We start from the raw sequence: 6997 nt of genomic DNA, 5'->3' as shown, positions 1-6997 counted from the left end.
CCTATGGACTGGGACTATTTATTCCAGATTCAGATAATCTGACCCATTGTCAAACCCATATTTATTTACATTTGGAAAATAGATTCATTCGAAATATGTGCCTAGGTATTGCACTAAAGGTAAGTGAGTGCCACCAAAGAAGTGTCTCTGCTCTGGAAACAGTGAAAATGGAATTGAAAAGATATTTATCCTTGAATAACAAGAGACAATGAAAAGGTATTCGAATATTCCATGCTAACCATGATCAAAATGTCAGATGTTCTGGAGTATTAAGAAAAGGCTTTGTGTAGAACTTTGAAGTAAACCTCCAAATATCTGCACAGGTGCAGAGAAGTAGAAAGAGAATGGAGGTGGGGTGGGGGTTGCAGCTTAAGCAAAGATATAAGGAATGGAATAAACCTAGCTCCCTAGGGTAACTGACTGGGGCAAGATGTAGAGAGTGAAAGGCCCTGAATGCTGAAATTAAAAGCAAGACAAAATGAATGGCAATTTAGCATACTGGCTCTAAGATCAGACTGTCTGGGTTCAGATCTGCCACTTACAAGTAATTTAACCTTTTTGGGCCTCAGTTTCCTCATCTGCTAAAAAGGATAATAATGCTACACACCTAACTCATAGTATTTTGTGAGGATTTAAAAGAAAATTATATGTAATTGAGGCTCATCCCCTGACATCAGACGAAGAGAAAGTCAGTTATCAAAGAAAAGCAGCTAAAGGCAGAAGAAGCGCAAGGGTTGTTTTATCTGGTAAGAAAAACTACATTAATTATTTGGTATATTTCCAGTTCCTGAATCCGTAAGCATAAATGTTGTTCAACTTGCCATGCATTTCCAAGGGTTCTCTCTATTCCCGAAGAACCCTATTTTGTAGGGTAAGAATGACCTTTGACTGGGTACAGTGGCTTATGCCTGTAATCCCAGTACTTTGAGAAGCTGAGGCAGGAGGATCATTTGAGGTCAGGAGTTCAAGATCAGCCTGGCTAACATGGTGAAACCCTGTCTCTACTAAAAATGCAAAAATTATCCAGGCATGGTGGTGCATGCCTGTAATCCCAGCTACTTGGGAGCCAGAGGCAGGAGAATTGCTTGAACTCAGGAGGCAGAGGTTACAATGAGCCCAGATCGCACCACTGTACTCCAACCTAGGTGAGAGAATGAGACGCTGTCTGAAAAAAAAAAAAAAAAAAAGAAGGACCTTTATTGAAAATTTGGCTCAGAATGGAAACATGTCACGCTGACCAGAGCAATGGCTCAGTGTGACTCCTCTAGGTCTCAGGTCCCTGAGTCTGGAGAAATTGTGCAGGAAATGGAAATTAACCATGAGGTATGTTAATGAAAGTGTTGTTAATGAGGCTTCACTAAGCTTGTGGCTTTAGTGCTTCTTTAAGCACACTTCCTGACAGGAACTGGAGGGGTAGCAAAAGCACTGAACTTGGAATCCTGCTCTGCCTCCTTCCCCTAGTTGGGGGCAAGTTCATCTCTGAACCTTTGTTTCTTCTTCTGAAAAATGAGGAACTGAATTCACCTCTTTAATTCTCTCCTAGGGTTGCTGAAGAACCCAGTGCTTGTGAGAAGGCTTTGTCCATGGGAAGCCTTATACATGTGAGGAAGTAATTTGGGAGACTGATAATTATTAATACATGCACCCAAATAAGATGTGGGGAAAGAAGAAGCACTATTTGTAAGTATTATGAGAATAACTGTGTGGTTTGAGGTCAATGTATTGTGACCTGCATGTTTTTCATGGAACAGCAACCACCCCTGAAAATATTCTGGAGGTCAGTGGATAAATATACTTTGATAAACAAACATTTGCTTCCCACCCAATCTCTAGGCCTGTAAGTTAAGAGAAAGCCAGAGCAAACAGGATATAGTCTGCATATTGATTTGTTTGAGGCTGGTCCAGATGTCTGGAATCTATCCCATTATTTTTCAGTTAATTTCTCCACATTTTCCCCCCTCCTCATTTTTATCATCTGAAGACCTAGAAGGCAGACCAGGGTTTGGTTCCCATTTGGTCCTGGGCTCATATTATACCCCTGGACAGGCTTAAAAATAGTTCGTTTTGTTATTTTTGACCCGCCTGACAAATAAACTAAACAACTTAGTGTGTGGGGGTATGGTAATAGCCTAGAAAATGTATTTACTTATAAGCTTCAGAAATTGTGTAAAAAGAGAGAACGAGGCTAAAGTCCACAGTACTTTGCCTGGCACACAAAGGCTGCCACAATCTGGCTCCAGGCCCTACTCCCCCAACTCCTTTATCCCCTTACTCTGTATCTGAAAATGTCTTATTCTTTCCTCAAACCTATACCTTAGTGCTGACTGGTTTTTTGTCCTAATATAATCTTCCCTTCTCCCTCTTCTCTGACAGGTAAATTACCCTATATCCTTGATGACCCAGCACATCCAACATGACTCTATCAACAATATAATCACATTGGGTTATAATTATTTTTGTCTGTCTGTCATAAGAAACTGGGAGTTCCCTTTAAGACAGTACCTATTTATTTCTATATCTTAACATTATTCCTGCCACAGAATTGTCAACTGGAATTTATGGAAGGGACAGTGAATGAAAAGGGAGAGATGGAAGGAGAGAGAACAGAAAGGAAGAAGGGAGGAAGGTGAATTGGATAAAAACCAGAATTCCAGATTAAGATATATGGTTTGAATTCTAATCCAGTCACTTTGTAATTAAGATGCTTTGTAGCTGAATGTGTAGAGCAAATTAACTTCACATTTCTAAGACTCAATTTCCTTATCTGTAACACTGGGATAATTCTCTCTAGGCCTGTCTGTTTCACTCACTCCACTCCATGGAATAAGGGAGTGAGATATAAGAGAAGGTAGAGATGAAAGAGAAAACAAAGAGAGACAGAAAAGAAAACTGCAATCCCTGAGAAAGGGAAAAGTTTAAGGCTGGGGTAAGTGTACCTCTGGTTGTAGGAAACAAAAACCACCAGAGGGCAATGTTAACACAGCAAAGGGAACAACCCACAAGTGGATGGGCCAGGTCACACAGGAGCCAGTCCTGAAGGAGCTCAGTCAGAACTGTGAGTCTCCTGTTAGGTTTGGTATGTCGCACCCCAGATGACTGACATATATATGAGCCACAGCTGCCTAGCATTCACAAATGGTAAGAGTGATTCATTATTTGTTAAAATAAGGCTGCTCGAGATTGTTAGCGTCTATCACTAAGTTACAATGTGTTTGAGTTCTCATAAGCATGCTGGAATGGCACACTTCTTCCACCTCACAGCAGGGTCTAGAGTCTGTCTTCTTGCCTGCCAGGCTGTCTTGTGTCACTACACAAACTCCAAGATCATCCCGGGCACCAGCTTTTTACTCCTTTCCATCAAGCACACCTTGGATTACAGTGTTTACCTGTTCAGAAGCCACCTGATGCTCTTCATTGCTTCCTAAAGAAAATTCAAAACCTTCAGCCTGGTTCTAAAGGTTTATTATAATCTGGTACAAACAAACTTTACCAGCGTCCCTCTTTGCCCTTTCATCAACCTCTGTGGAGCAGCCAGGCTGGACTGTTCCCTAGTCTTTGAACATATCCCTCTGCATAGTTCTATTGACTTGACTTGGCTCCCTCCATTGGAATCTTCCATGAGATGAAACCCTGATTATCTTTAATGACATTGTCATACATTATTCCCATAGAAGCTTTCCCAATTCTACTAGTCACAAATTATCAGATGCTTGAGACTCTTCTGTGCTTTATCTATACCTTTCACTTTTGCCATTGATCAAATGCCAAAATGTTATGTTAGATTTGTTTCATTTATTTACTTATTTATTCTTTTGCTTAGCATATATTGGCTGTTTATTTTATATCAGTTCCCATGTGAAGGGCTCATAAATGACTAAGGCTTAATTTTGGCTCTCCAGGATCTAAGTGTCAAGCTAGAGAATGACAGATATATAACACCACATTAGTTTTGCACATGTTATGTGATAACAAAGGCACATCAAAGGACTGAGGAAGCTAGACTGCAGCCATACTGGAATGCCAAAAAACAGTTAGATAACAAGACAGAGAGTGTATCTTCAGATAACTGCTCTATCAAATACTTAGCATGTCAATAAGTATTGACTCAATCCAGTAGAAAATGCGGCATTATAAGGGATTTTTGAATTGGAGAGTGGGCCAAGGATTTGTGAATTGGGCCAAGAATTCCACAGGAGAAAAGAGGGGCAATTACAATACATGTCTATTGCCCCCATGTCACTTGGAAGAGGGCCTTTGTTATTGGAAATTTATGCATTTGTGGAGTTTCCAGATTGGAAGAGACTTTAAGGATTATCTAGTCTTTGTTCTACAAATAAGAAAGGGAAACTATGAGAAATGAAGTGGGTTTTTTTTCAGTCACCCAGTTTCTTTTTCCTTAAAAAAAAAATTATTAGATTTTAAATTCCAGGATACATGTGCAAAACGTGCAGGTTTATTACACAGGTAAACATGTGCCATGGTGGTTTGCTGTACTATCAACTTATCACCTAAGTATTAAGCCCAGCATGCATTAGCTATTTATCCTGATGCTCTCTCTCCTCCACCCTCCTGACAGGTCCCCGTGTGTGTTGTTTCCCTCCCTGTGTCCATGTGTTCTCATTGTTCAGCTCCCACGTATGAGTGAGAACATGCTGTGTTTGGTTTTCCGTTCCTGTTTTAGTTTGCTGAAGATGATGGCTTCTAGGTTGATCCATGTTACTACAAAGGACATTATCTCATGTTTTGTTTTATTTTATTTTGACTGCATAGTGTTCCATGGTATATATGTACCCCATTTTCTTTATCCAGTCTACCATTGATGGGCATTTGGTTTGATTTCATGTACTTGCTATTGTGAATAGTGCTGCAATAAACATATATGAGCATGTTATTGTTAAAACAGAATGACTTCTGTTCCTTTGGGTATATACCCAGTAATGGGATTGTTGGGCCAAATGATATTTCTGGTTTCAGATCCCTGAAGAATCTCCACACTGTCTTCCACAATGGTTTAACTAATTTACATTCCCACCAATGGTGTAAAAGCGTTCGTATTTCTCCACAGCCTTGCCAGCATCTGTTGTTTCTTGACTTTTTAATAATCGTGATTCTGACTGGTGTGAGATGCTATCTCATTGTGGTTTCAATTTGCAATTCTCTAGTGACCAGTGATGTTGAACTTTTTTTTAAATATGTTTGTTGGCCGCATAAATGTCTTCTTTTGAGAAGTGTCTGTTCATGTCCTTTGCCCACTTTTTAATGGGGTTGTTTATTTTCTTGTAAATTTATTTAAGTTCCTTATAAATTCTGGATATTAGAACTCTGTCAGATGGGTAGATTGCAAAAATTTTCTCCCATTTTGTAGGTTGTCTGTTCACTGTGATCATTGTTTATTTTTCTGTGCAGAAGCTCTTTAGTTTAATTAGATCCCATTTGTCAATTCTGGCTTTTGTTGAAATTGCTTTTGGAGTTTTCATCATGAAGTCTTTGCCCATGCCTATGTCCTGAATGGTACTGTCTACATTTTCTTCTATGGCTTTGGGTTTTACATTTAAGTCTTTAATCCATCTTGAGTTAATTTTTGTGTAAAGTGTAAGGAAGGGGTCCAGTTTCAGTTTTCCACATATGGCTAGTCAGTTTTCCCAGCATTGTTTATTAAATATGGAATCCTTTCCTGATTGCTTGTTTTTGTCAGGTTCATTGAAGATCAGATGGTTGTAGATGTGTGGTCTTATTTCTGAGATATCCATTCTGTTCCGTTTGTCTATGTGTCTGTTTTGGTATCAGTACCATGTTGTTTTGGTTACTGTAGCGTTGTAGGATAGTTTGAAGTCAGGTAGTGTGATGCCTCCAGCTTTGTTCTTTTTGTTTAGGATTGTCTTGGCTATATGGGCACTTTTTTGGTTCCATATGAATTTTAAAGTAGATTTTTCTAATTCTAATTTTAAAAATTCTAAAAAAATTCTAATTTTTCTAATTGTGAAGAATGTCAATGGGAGTTTCATGGGAATAGCATTGAATCTATAAATTACTTTGGGTAGTATGGCCACTTTCATGATATTGATTCTTCCTATCCACGAGGGTGTAATGTTTTTCCATTTGTTTGTGTCCTCTCTTATTTCCTTGAGCAGTGGTTTGTATTTCATGAGGAGGTCCTTCACATCCTTTGTTAGCTGTCTTCACTGGTAATTTATTCTTTTTGTAGCAATTGAAGCCACCCAGTTTCTATTGTAAGAACTAAGACCAGATACTTAAAGTTCCGTGTTCTTTTAACTCCTCTACATATCACTTCTCAAAACTGTCAACAGTCTTCATTGTGGCTGAGACTTCTAACGGTAGAGATCTGACATATGTCTCTGGCATATTAGTTTGAAAAGGAACACTAAGGAAGATCCAGATCTCATTGTATACCTGAGGAGACTGAGACTCAAAGAGAAAAAGTGACTGGTCCATGATCATAGATCTGGAGCCAGACCTGGGCCTAAACTCATAAGATATTTGGTGAGAAATGAATACATTCTCTGTAATCAAGGCATCATGCCTTGCATTAGCTAAGAAGTGATTACTCTTCACTTTAGAGAATAAACAGGCCCCCATCTGACATCATTTGTTGTTTAATCTTCATCTCAAACGTGTATACTTTTGCATGTCTTTTCATAGCCTGGAACATTTGCCTTAGCAACAAGCATAATAACCAATGAGCTTCTCTGAGACCTCTAAGCAATTTGTAACTACCCAGAGAAAAGTTTCCCCACTCCCTCCATCTGTCTCTTCCCCTTCTTCCCTACTGCTGCCAAAGGGTAAAAGAAAGAAGAAAATAAAACATATATAATAATTCCCAGACAGCAGTTTTCTTTGTGCAAGTTGAAAGGCCATCTTTCAGAAGCTCTGAGATCAGAGGGCATTGAGGCTGAGCTGGGCAGAGGAAAAGCAGCTGGGCACCAGAAACTACCAGTCCTCGATGTTCAGACATTGGTTTGGAGTAGAAATGGAACTG

The sequence above is a fragment of the Macaca fascicularis genome, chromosome X (genome assembly GCF_037993035.2).
Source record: "Macaca fascicularis isolate 582-1 chromosome X, T2T-MFA8v1.1".
Taxonomy (NCBI): Eukaryota; Metazoa; Chordata; class Mammalia; order Primates; family Cercopithecidae; genus Macaca; species Macaca fascicularis.
Note: the sequence above shows the minus strand (reverse complement) of the source record.